Source organism: Manis pentadactyla, chromosome 3, assembly GCF_030020395.1.
Source record: "Manis pentadactyla isolate mManPen7 chromosome 3, mManPen7.hap1, whole genome shotgun sequence".
In the NCBI taxonomy this organism is placed as follows: Eukaryota; Metazoa; Chordata; class Mammalia; order Pholidota; family Manidae; genus Manis; species Manis pentadactyla.
In genome coordinates this window covers 5,399,549-5,411,237 of record NC_080021.1, presented here as the reverse complement: position 1 = coordinate 5,411,237, position 11,689 = coordinate 5,399,549, and the positions used below count along the sequence as shown (strand labels likewise).

Sequence of the window (11,689 nt, the reverse complement as noted above, 5' to 3'; positions counted from 1 at the left end):
CACTTATGCAAAGGCCACTGTGGTGATCAGTTTCTGTGGGCCGTTTTCCTCAAAGCAGGGACTCAGGGGCCCAGGGCCCATCCATCTGGTGACGCTCCCACCTTTAACATGTGCTCTTCAAAGGCACCACAGAATGAATAGAAAGCCTGGAGTGTCATGAAAAATATTTATAAGGATCAAGCCTTATGTATTCCACTGATCGGAACCCAGGCACATGGCCCCAGACTAACTGCGAGGGAGGCCTGGAAACACATCTTCAAATGTGCACATTAGGAGGAAACGGGATTGGTGAGCATACCACCATCTCTGCCACCACTGTCACTCTGACCACCAACTGTTCCACTCTTCTTTCCACACCCAGAACACCTTCAGGCAAGGGGAATGACTGTACTCTCAGATCCTCACGGCATCATATGCCAAGTGTAGAATTCGTGAGTGATGGGAGGTGGTACTGACATTAGGTCTGAGTGTGGCTCTTCTTAGTCCCACAACCAAAGACCTAAAATATATATCAACTGCCCTTCACAATGTACATGGTAAAAATGGGGGAGGGCCACTGACATGGACACGCCTATTAGCAATGGAGCAGAGTGGGGGACACACAGCAGACAAAGGTTTTTAGCAATCCTGAAACCCTGCTAGACAACATGAAGACCCTCTAGCTGGGTGGGATAAAGGTTTCTTGATGGGAAACAAATTCTTCTACTGGTTGGAACTCCTCGGGCCATTCCCCTGGATCTTGGTAAGCCACGGCTCTTCTGGGAGGCTGAGGTGGCAATCAGGAACACAGTCCCTTCAGACACAGAACAGCCAAAGCCTGTCCCCTGCTCTGCAGGGCTGGAGGCCCACAGGTTCGGATCAGCGTGCACAGTCAGTCTGATAGTTCAAGCTTGTAGCTTCTTCAACAATAAGAACTTCTTAAAAATTTAGAAGTTGTCAATCTATTTGTTTCTAGGCTCTTCGAGGTGCTCTGAATTCTGCACATTTCTTTGCTTTTTTGCCTCCAGGGCTCTCTATAGTAACTAAAAGGAGGCTGACTTGCAACTTTCTGGGTCAGTATGCAGAAGAGTTAGGGCATTCGTGACTTTTTCCTGAGTTACCATCACTTTATTCAACCGAGAACTTTTCCTGGGCTCTGTCAAAGTTTTTTGTTGTTTGCTTGCTTGCTTTCACTGTTGTTTTTTAAATAGTAGCCTTAATGTTTGTGCTCAGAAACAGGCTTTTCCAACTTTGCCAGTCCCCAGATTTTTGCACAGACTTTCCTGTCTATCTGAAAGACAGCTAATGCTCCCCAGAGCTCACTTGTTTCTTCGCAAACGTCTCCAAACACAGCCCCAAGGGCCGCGGACACACTCCTGGTTTCTATCCTCTTCCCCCAGCATAGTGGTTTTCAAGCAGGGTGACTTTGCCTCCCAGGGAACATCCATCAATGTCTAGAGATATCTTCAATTGTCACAGCCGAGATGGGGATACTATTGGCATCTTACAGGTAGAGCACAGGGATGCTGCTAAGCTCCCCATAATGTGCAGGACAGCCCCCATAGAGAAGCATTGTTTCCAAATGTCCCCAAATATTCCAAAATGTCAACAATGCTGAGGCTGAGAACCCTGCCCCGAGGACACAGGTTGGCAGGCCTGTTGACTGTCTTCCAAGTTCCCAGAGGTGACAGTTCACCAAATAGCCTGCTGCTGTGCAACACAGATCCTCATATGCCCATCTTCTGATTACAAATTCCCCATTTCTAGATTCCTGATTCTAAGGTCAATGCCATTCATTTTAGTTTTCTGTTACGGCTGTCCCACACAAACACAGTTTTCTTAATTAATAGTAGCTGCTGCAACAACCCCGAAATCTGTTCCTTAAGATTATTTTTTTCCTGTTTTCCCAAAGTCTGATACAGGTCAGTGGATCCCCTGGGGGCCCTCCTGCAGGTCCAGGTTCCCCTGTTTGTGCCACTGTCATCTTAAACATGTGACTTCTGGGGCCACCCCTGCAGGGATAGAAAGCACAGAGGACCAAGCAGGGTGTTGGAGAGGAAGGAGAAGAGGAAGCACATTCACTTCTGTTCCCGCTGTGCTGGCCAGGACCTGGTCTCAGGGCCAAGCGTGACCGCAAGCGTGGCTGGGAAACGTATCCTCATGTGTGCCTGAGCTGAACCGATGGAACTGGGGAGCATCTCCTAGTCTGTTCCACACCCACCGCACCCAGACTCCAAGGTATCACTCCTGACGTAGCCCATCTGCATGGGGTGGCCTCTGCGGGGGTCACATAGTGGACACTGGGGGAAACCCGTTCTAGAATCCTGAAATCCTGGCTCCCACATCCGAGACCTTCCACTAAGACCATGTAAAACAGAGAAGGTCTTTCTGACATCAAGTCACCCACCGGGGAACACTTGCCCAGCTACATAGAAAGGCAGAACCAAGTGAATTACCAGTATTTTGGGCGAAGTTAGCTGCAGGCCCGTGCCACTCAGCAAGAACCACCTCAGAGGATTTGGTCCCTACAAGTCCACGATGGGGAAAACACTTTGTGTTCAGAGCTTGTTTTCAAAGCACACAACCCTGGCCACATGTGACAGCTATTGGCTCGACCACCGCAGCCAGTGCCCCGTGGATGGGGCTGTCCCCCCAGTCGCTTGTCACTGGTATCACACTAGTCAAGGCATCCTGAAACCTCCTCCCAGAGGCCCTCCTCTCCCCTCACATATGCCTGGAACGCATGGCGGACCATCCATATTACAGACCAAGGTCACGATCAACCCAGCACGCCAGGCTTAAATCACCCAAACACCTCTGCTCCGGTGAAGGGCCACCACGTTCTTAGGCCACCTGCTGCCCCTGCTTTCAGTCACTCAGTTGACTTTCCTTATGAAGCCATTTCTCAAAAGTGACAAATCCTCTTGCTGGAGTGACTGCATGTGGGACAGTGCCTGAGACCAGTGAGGCTGGGCCAGGATGCGGCTGCTGGACGTCCGGCTGCCAGGCCGCTGTGAGGACAGCAGCACCAGCTCGGGTTTACGGGGCCCAAACTCCCTGCCAGGAACCATGTGGGCACTCCACACCCGTGCCGCGCTTGCTCACCAGTCACCCGAGAGGGCGGCCCTGCTGCCCTTCACACACAGTGTGCAGGACCCTGCAGGCCACGGCCCCACCCCGCCGCAGCCTCACGCAGCCGCCTCCCGTCTCGGTCTCCAGGCCCCAGCCGCACAGCGCCCTTCGCCACACCACTTCCCACACCTCGGCACCTTTGCCTCAACAATCCCTGAGCTCAAATAGTCCTCCTCCTCTAGGGCTACTGTTAGCCCATAGAGTGCCTTTGTACTAACCAGAAAGAGACTTCCTCCTAGGAGGATGAATTGGGGATACAGAAGGCCCTTTGTCTGTGTGGACACAACCTCACTGATGCACAGTTTGGCAAGTGGAGAGTGGGCAGGACTTCAGTCCTCCCTCACTTGCTCCACCAGGAACCTTTGTGTAGTGAACAACTTACACAACTGTACGAGGCAGCCCTACTTGCGCCCTCACTACTCCTGGCTATGTCTCGTCCCTCGCATCCTGGCCTAAACCCCCCTTGCTCGGGGAAACTCCCAGGTACTTCAGACCCAGCTAGGTTTCTTGTAATGGCAGACTTTTTGCTTTTATGACAGTATTACTGAGTAAGGATTTGTGTCCTTTCCTCCCTGACAACAGGAAACTTGTACGTCTTGCTCCCGGGTAAACTCCCAGAGTCTAGTCTGCAGCACAGTTAGGTGAGCAATGAATGTTTGGGAAATGAAGGATCAAATCCAGACAAAGAATGCCCATCCAGCCTCAGTGCAGATGCCTGGCTCTAAGGCTGTGTTTTCTCCCCCGCACGCTCCTTCCTTGGGCAATATGACCCCACTGCTGTTCTTGAGTGACAGAGGTGATTCTCCTAAGAGGCACCCTGGCAGGCTGGTGGTGTGTCAGACAACGTGTGACAGTGGCAGGCTCTGCCCAAGGGGCTAGTTCTGTGTTCCTTGCCCAGGCAGCTAAGAAGACTTCCCCTTCGGTCCCCTCATTCTCCTGATTTAGCTTCCTCGTGACCTGTCCTGACACCCATAAAGGGGACAAAGGCGGAAAAATGGAAAAGAGCTCTGGAGAGTCCAGCTCACTGCAAAGGCCCCTCGTCCCTTCTTTGGTTTAAACCCTGGCTGTTGACCAAGTCTGTCATCTGTCGGCTTCCTCAGGCGATAACCCGGGCCCACCAAGGAAAAGACGGTAAAACACGCCGGAGTGATTGAACCCAGAGTCGTGGCATGAACGTCTGCGCCCTCCTAGAATGCTTTCGAGTAGAGCAGAAGGACTCATTAGACAAGTACTTTGACATAACGGAGGCACAGCCAGAGCACACGAGTAGGACAGACAATACAGTGACTCGGGGCACTTGGGTGGTCAAAGAAGCGATGACTGAGCTGGTTTTTGAAGGATAAACAGGAGTTCTTTGAATGGAAAGAATGATGGAGGAAGGTCAGAGAAGGATGTTCTGGGCAGAGAGAATAGCACATTCCACCTTCTTTGAGTTAAATGTTCATTGAAAAAATGTAAATGCCTAAGTAGGGTCACCAAAATGGATGGTTTTAGACATTCACACTTCAGTGTGAATCAAGCTTGCCAATTCTCTTCACTGGGAGGCTAGCTTAGGGCCAAGCCCTGTGACTGTAACTGACAGCCACCACGGGCACGTACTCTCCCCGCCCTCCCCTCCTCCTTCAGCTCCTGCTCTGATGCCCAGTCATCCCGCTCCTCTGCTCAGCTCACCTCTCCTCTGCCCAGGCCACTGTGCCACTCATCTGTGGACTATAGCAGCAGCCTCCAACTTTGCCTCCCTGCCGCAGCCCTCCTGTCCTTCAGTCAGTCCCCTACACGGCAGGATTGACAGCACACGCTCTCCTGCCAGTCCTCTGCCTGCAGTACTTCTGTGGCTGACCTGCTTACAGGGTCCCTAATGACCAGACCACTGTGGTCCTCCCAGCCTCCTGAGGGGCCACACCGAGTGCCCAGCGGGGCCTGCCCCTTCCTCTCCCCTTCGTGCTGCAGTTACTCTTCCTCACCCCTCCCTCCCCTCTACAATGGACGATTCATTCATTTTGATTCATATTAAAGATCCTTCCCTCTGAGGAGTGTTTCTGGACTGTGTCCAAGTCCGGGAGCCTGCCCTCCTCCTGCCAGCAGACCACTGCCGAGTGACCGGCCCTCCAGTGTTAGTTCCTGCCTTTGGTCCATGCTCCCGGTCTAGGCCGTGCTTGTCCACCTCATCGTGAGGGCGATCAAATCGGGTGCTCTATAAAAACGCATTACAAAAAGTAATAGATAAAAGCTTCAAGCAAAGGGCACTGTGTCTGAAAGACAGGGCGCCAGATGACAGTGAAGGCCCCTACTAACGTCCAGCTATGGAAGACGGAGCCTTGGAAGCCACTAGTCCATGGGAAGAGACGGTTCTAAACCTCTGCTCTCTGTCCCCCCCCCAGCTGAAAGATCTGCCTAGAGTCTGTCCATCCGAGAAGCCTCCCATCAATCGCCCCAATGTGGCCAAGCCCCTCTTAGAAGCCCCAGTGGAGAAGAGCACCAGCAATTAATTCTCTACGTTCACCTCACATGAAATTACTTTTCAATCTCTCTCTTTTTTCCGCACGAGGAAAGGGATGGGCTGAGTCGTTCACCATCACTGCATCATCCTCGCAGCCGAGTGTCACCACACCCACTGTGTAAATGAGCACTCAGGGGAGGCTTGGACTCAGCCCCTCAGCTGTGAAGAGGCACAGACATCCATGTAGGTGTTGATTAAAGAGACACCTGTTGTTGACTCCCCCGTGCTAGGTGCCGGATAAGACTGGCACGCCCCTCACTCTTATGGAGGGATTAAAGGAGAGAGTGGGTGAAGCATGATTACAGGTGGACACAAGGCCAGTGCAGGATGCAGTCCGACCTGGGCTCGTATCCTGGCCCTGCCAGGGACCAGCTGCCTGACGCTGGCAATTTGGTGAAGTTATTGGAGCTTTTTGTTTCCTCAACATTTTAATATGCATCTATTCCCGGAGCTGTGAGGAAGCATATTAAAAATAGCCAGCACAGAGCCCAACATGAAGTAAGTGCTCAGTGCACTGAGCTGATATAATCACGTTAGAAGGCAAATGTGATCTGTGATGGCCTCATCACACCGTCCCGGAGGTGGAGGTCAGGAGAGGAGAGGAGAGGACGGGGAGAAGGGGGCGCTGCAAGGGGGAAACAGCTTCCCCATCGTGAGCACTGAGAAACCTCAGAGGGTGAGCAGGTTCCATCCTTCCCATTAAGAAAAGAAGAAGAAACAGAGGCTCAGAGAGGCTAGATGGGTTGCCAAGCTCGCACGGTCTGCCCGCGGTAGAGCCTGACCTCAGTCCTGCTATGTCTCCATACTCAAATCTGGGGCCCTTGCCTGTGTGCCCTGCTGCTCCCTCACCTGGCTTCGCTCAGCATTCGCCTACTGGCCTCTGTGCGCTGGACACTTCGGAGGCCAAGGGGCACCCGGAGCAGCCTGGGAAGAGATGTGTCTCCCTCGTCTTGGCCACCTGGCGTATCCCACCACGCCTAGAAATGCTGGAGGAGCAAGGGCTCCGAAGGCCAGCGATGTGGAATAAGGGCGACTTTCATGAAGGAAACGGTGATGCATAAATAGGCACTATGGTAGACTTTAGAAAAGCCCATTTCAGTGTTTTATACCTTTTTGCAGAAATGACCTGTGGAATTGCACTGGATTCATGTGCAGATTAATGTACTGCACCAGAAGCTCAAAGCATCAGAGCCGCTGCAGCATACAGCAACTTGCTATTGATTTTTCAAGATGCTAGCTAATTAGATAATCATTTAAATGAGAACGTTTAAAACTTAAATTTTAATGGAAAGAGAAATACAAAGGTGCTTGATATCTTCATTCTTGAAATAGTAGAAGTCATATATACAATTTTTTAAACTAAAAAACATGTTTTTCTTTAAATAACTACTGTTTCCCTGGTAACTTCCAGTTCTTCCCCAGGTAGTTGACCTCAGAGCATGTTACTCACAAATTTCAAACCATTGCTCCTCCACACTCTGCTGTTTCATCCATGTACAAATGTTTGTGTAGCACACTCCGTGTGCATGCACTGCTGATGAAATGGGCCCCAACACAGAGCTGAGGTCTAGGTTCACACCTGCCTGCCTTGGGGAACTTATGTGGGTTCCCTGGGCTCTGCTTTTGTATGTCTATAACCAGGAATCAAAAATAAGAGGTAAGAAATAGTACTTGTCCCCAAAACTGAATTATGTCCTTTATGGCACCCAGGCACTTTTTATCCATTAAAAAAATGTTTAAAATTCTATTTTTATGAATTAGTTGATATAAAAACAAATATAATCCAGGTTGGATAATCTAAATTTTTTTGTTGTGATTTTAAAAGAAATTAAAATATTCCATTGGCCCCTAAATGTACTGTGGTCCCTGGGCACAGGGCCTGCTGTGTCCAGTGGCTCCATCAGCTGTGGTCACCCCTCATATAGAATCAAGAACCTGATGCTACACTAGCTCACTCACTTGTACCTCCAACATCAACTGAGCACCCCCAAAGCATCAGCAACTTGAAAGTGGACCAGAGGCTATGGACGTAAAGATGCCCCAGCAGGTGGGGGCTTAGGCTGCGATTTCCTGCGCTGTATCACTAACTCCTAGCACAGTTCCTGAGAGATAGCAGGTGCTTGATAAATAAATGTTATTCATTAGTGAATAAGCCAATGGCAGTGTCTCCACTTATGGAGATGGCAGATGATCCAGAGATGATACAGTTATGTGTTAACGGTAATGGTGGGCGTATGTCTTACCTATGTGACTAGGGATCCTCGGGAGAAGGATATGAGGATGTTTACAGTAGCAAGTGAGGTTATATTTAAAGAAAGGGAAAAGTACAAAGATCCCAGTAAAAATGTAGGCAAAAAGGGCAAAAAGAAAAGCATGCCTAAGAGATGGGAGATGTCTGCCCAGATGTCAGCTCTGCCCTCCACTTTCTCCCTCCCAGCCGCCCTGCCAGGGAGCGAGGCCTGGCACATGGAAGGCTCAGCATGGAAGGCGTGTCCCGCTAAGCCCTCCATAGCCGCCTGAGCATTTTTCCCTTCAAGGAAGATGCTATCCCGCGACCCTCTGCAATCCTGCTGGAAGGGGAGGTGACTCCAGAGCGGCCACCTGGAATGTCCTCGCAATGGCACAGCTTTCTCTGTCTAGACACCATCTTCTAAGTCAGCAGAGGATGGAGGAATTCCACTCTGGCGGCCACCTGTGCATCTCAGACCTGTCCATCTGCGCCGGCAGAGCATTCTCCCCACGGCATGGCTTCTGTGACCTCCCCCGGTGAATAAAGGACCAGGGAGGCTCAAAGCACTGGCTGGAAACAGATCTGTCTCAGAGTTAAGTGCCTCACAGTCTACTGGCAAGGGCTTTTGTTCTCTCGCATTCAGAGAGCCTCAGATTCCATGGTTTCTGACGTATTCATTCAGCAAAGGCTTCCTGAGCACGCACACTGCATCAGGCACACACGGGCGGGTCCATCGGAAACGCATCCCACCGTGGCAGCGCATGGACCCTTGGCCCTTCTGTGGTTCACCATTAACCTAGTGGACGGTGATGCGGGTGGGGGCTGGACAGGATCCCGCTGACCAGCTGAAACCTCCAGCTTGGCCCCCTGCCCAGCTGTGTGAGCGCAGAGACAGAACTCAACCTCTCTACCAGCTTCCTCATTGGTAAAAGGAGATGCAAAACAGTCACGCTGGAAGCGACCAAGTCCGTGTGCCTCCACAGCCTCACAGAGTCGGAGCCCAGAAATGAGACTTGAAATGATCGGCACCACGGTTTTCCTGCTACTGTGGGATTTTAAGTTTTAATTACTGCTTTGCCTGACAAGCTACATCCCACAACCCACTGGGGGTAGAGACTAGAGTTTAGTCATTTTGGTCCCTGCAGCACCCAGATGCCAGCACAGCAGGGGCTAAACAAGAGGCTGATGGATAAATAACGGATGGACACACTGACATTCCTGCCCTGGAGGGCAGAGCTCTGAAGATGAGGAGAGCTCTTAAGTCTGAATCTCCCTGCACCCCCATTTCCTCCCCCTTCAGAGGAGGAATACCCCCTTATTTCAGTAAGAAGAAAGGGGGGTATACAGCATCTCCCAAGGGGGAAAGGGGTTATCTTTATTCTGAGTAACTAGATTCTTGATCTTCAATGAGAGTCTATCAGACCCTGAGAATTATTAAGTGTGATGATGACTTTCATGTGTCAATGCAGCCAGGCCACAGTACCAAGCTATTTGGTCAAACATTATTGTAGATGTTCCTGCAAAGGTATGTTTTTGATGCAACTAGCATTTACATCACTAGACTCTGAGTAATGCAGATTATCTTCTGTACTATGGGTGGGCCTCACCCAAGCCATTGAAGACCTCAAGAGAAAGCCTGGTCACACCACCCATCAAGAAGAAGGAATTTGATCATCGGTCCCTTTGGACTCAAACTGAAACTCTTCCTTGGGTCTCCAGCCTGCTGGCTTGAACTAGAGATTTTGAACTTGCCAGGCTCCACAATCACACAAACCAATCCCTGAAAACCTGTGTGTGTGTGTGTGTGTGTGTATCTGTGTGTACACACACACACACACATCCTACTGGTTCCATTCTCCAGAGAGTCCGGAATAACCAATCAAACATATGTCAAGTGTCCCTAGTTGCACCCAGCCGTGTCAAGGATGTTACAGAAAAAGCAGCAGAGCAGGACTGAGGGAGGCCTCAGGGTGATCTCCCCCAGCTCCTTTCTACACACTGGGAAACTGAGACCAGGGAGCACAAGTGTCTGGCGCAACGTCACACAGCACGTCGGTGCTGAAGCCAAGAACAGAACCCCATCTAAGATTCTCCATTCGATGCCCTACCAACAAGGCCACACTGGGGCCCTTGAGTAACATTCTATTTAATTATGTGAATGAACTAAAATAAAAATAATACCAGCCAAGAATTTTATTTAGCACTTCTGTGCCAAGCTCTATGCTCAAGGCCCTTATATGCTTATTTCACTTAATCCTCTTAGCAACCCCGTGAGGCAGGCACTAGTATCCCCTTTGACAGGTAAGCCATGAGACAGAGAGGGAAAATAATTCCCCCGGGGCAAAGCTGCTGGCTTGCAGTGGGGACGGGATGCAAGCCCTCGCTCCAACTCTAAACCCCAGGCTTTGGCCGCCCGCCATGCAGCGGGAAAGAGCGGGGCTCTCTTCTGGGGAAGAGGAAGGCCTGGCGGGTGGGAAGGGAGCTGGCATGTTGCATCAGTCTTTATCCCCCATGACTCTTCATGCCAGTCAGCTCCTTTTGCTATGAAACTCTAGTTTCTGCAAATGTCTTGTGTAGAACCGCTTGTTTTGAAGGGAACACCTGCTCTCTAACCCTTCCTGCTGACACTGAAATCTGGGTGGATTCTGGTATTATTTGCTAATGCACTGGGTTTCTGGAGTATTTGATGCACAGCTCCCAGGGGAGATGGAGGGAGTGGATTTTATTCTCTGCTTGGCAGCCCTTGCCTGGTGGGAAAGCATAGGGTAGGCGCACGGCACTGAGCCCACATAATTGGATGGGACCCAAATGGAAATTACACAGGGAAAGAAGCAGGTCCTGAAAATAACCCATTGAGCTAAGCTCCATGAGCAAGTGCACCGCTGAGCACCCACCAACAAGCTATTCTATCTGACTCCTGGAAAAGACAGGGATGTCTTCTTTGACACACATCCCCAAAAATAGCCAGGAAAAGAAATGAAGAAAAAAAAACCTTTATTGTATTATGTGCCTGTTATGAGTCTATTTTTGTACTGTTTTTACACATATTAACTCCTGAAATTCTCTCTTAAAAGATAGGTATTATCCCATTTTTGAGTTGAGGAACCTGAGTTTCCATGGGGAGATGGGAGGGATAAATCTCCCAGACACACAGCTTTGAGCATAGTATGCATTTAACACCAGAATCTTCTCTTTCGCATACACAACAGCTGCGGGAGTAGACGTGTGACCTGGCCATGCTCAGCCCCCTCAGATGTAACAGCACCGGATGGGCCAAATGACCTGCCATGCCCCTACCCACCCCAACCCAGGTAGAGCGCTTCTGTGCAGTCTCCAGGGGCAGCCCCGTGCGGCCCTCGCGTGTCAGTAGAGACGCCCCTCACCCCCCGGCCCCCCGCACCTGTGTCTCCAGCTTGCAGATGGCCGATCTTGGGACTACTCAGTTTTCATAAGCATATGAGCCAATTCCTCAAAATAAATCTCTTTACATACATAGACATAGAGGATTTAGACAGAAATATATCCTGTATCTATATTTATATGTGTCTGTATAGACACAGGATGTAGATAGGCAGATATATCCTATACCGTGCATTTGTCTCTTACTGCTTCTGTTTCTCTGGGAACCCAGACTGGTGCAGGCTGGTTATTTCTGAGGGGAGCAGGCCCCCTAATAACAATAATCCTGCATTGGCTCAGGAGAAATAAGGTATGTGGTCAAAGTCCTGCACATCAGAGAAGAGTAAGGATAGGTGTTCACTGGGAAGAAAGAACAAGTTGAGGATGGGATCTGCACATTCGTTGAGCACCACTGAGTACCAGGTACTGGCTAGAACTTCAACTTCACA

General features: G+C 50.3%; 1 protein-coding gene across 2 annotated transcripts in view; it reads right to left on the bottom strand.

Annotated features, from left to right (window-relative positions):
- FAM135B (family with sequence similarity 135 member B) overlaps nt 1-11,689 on the bottom strand; it is a 294,798-nt gene that overhangs the window by 69,891 nt on the left and 213,218 nt on the right. The gene's annotated exons all lie outside the window — the stretch shown is intronic.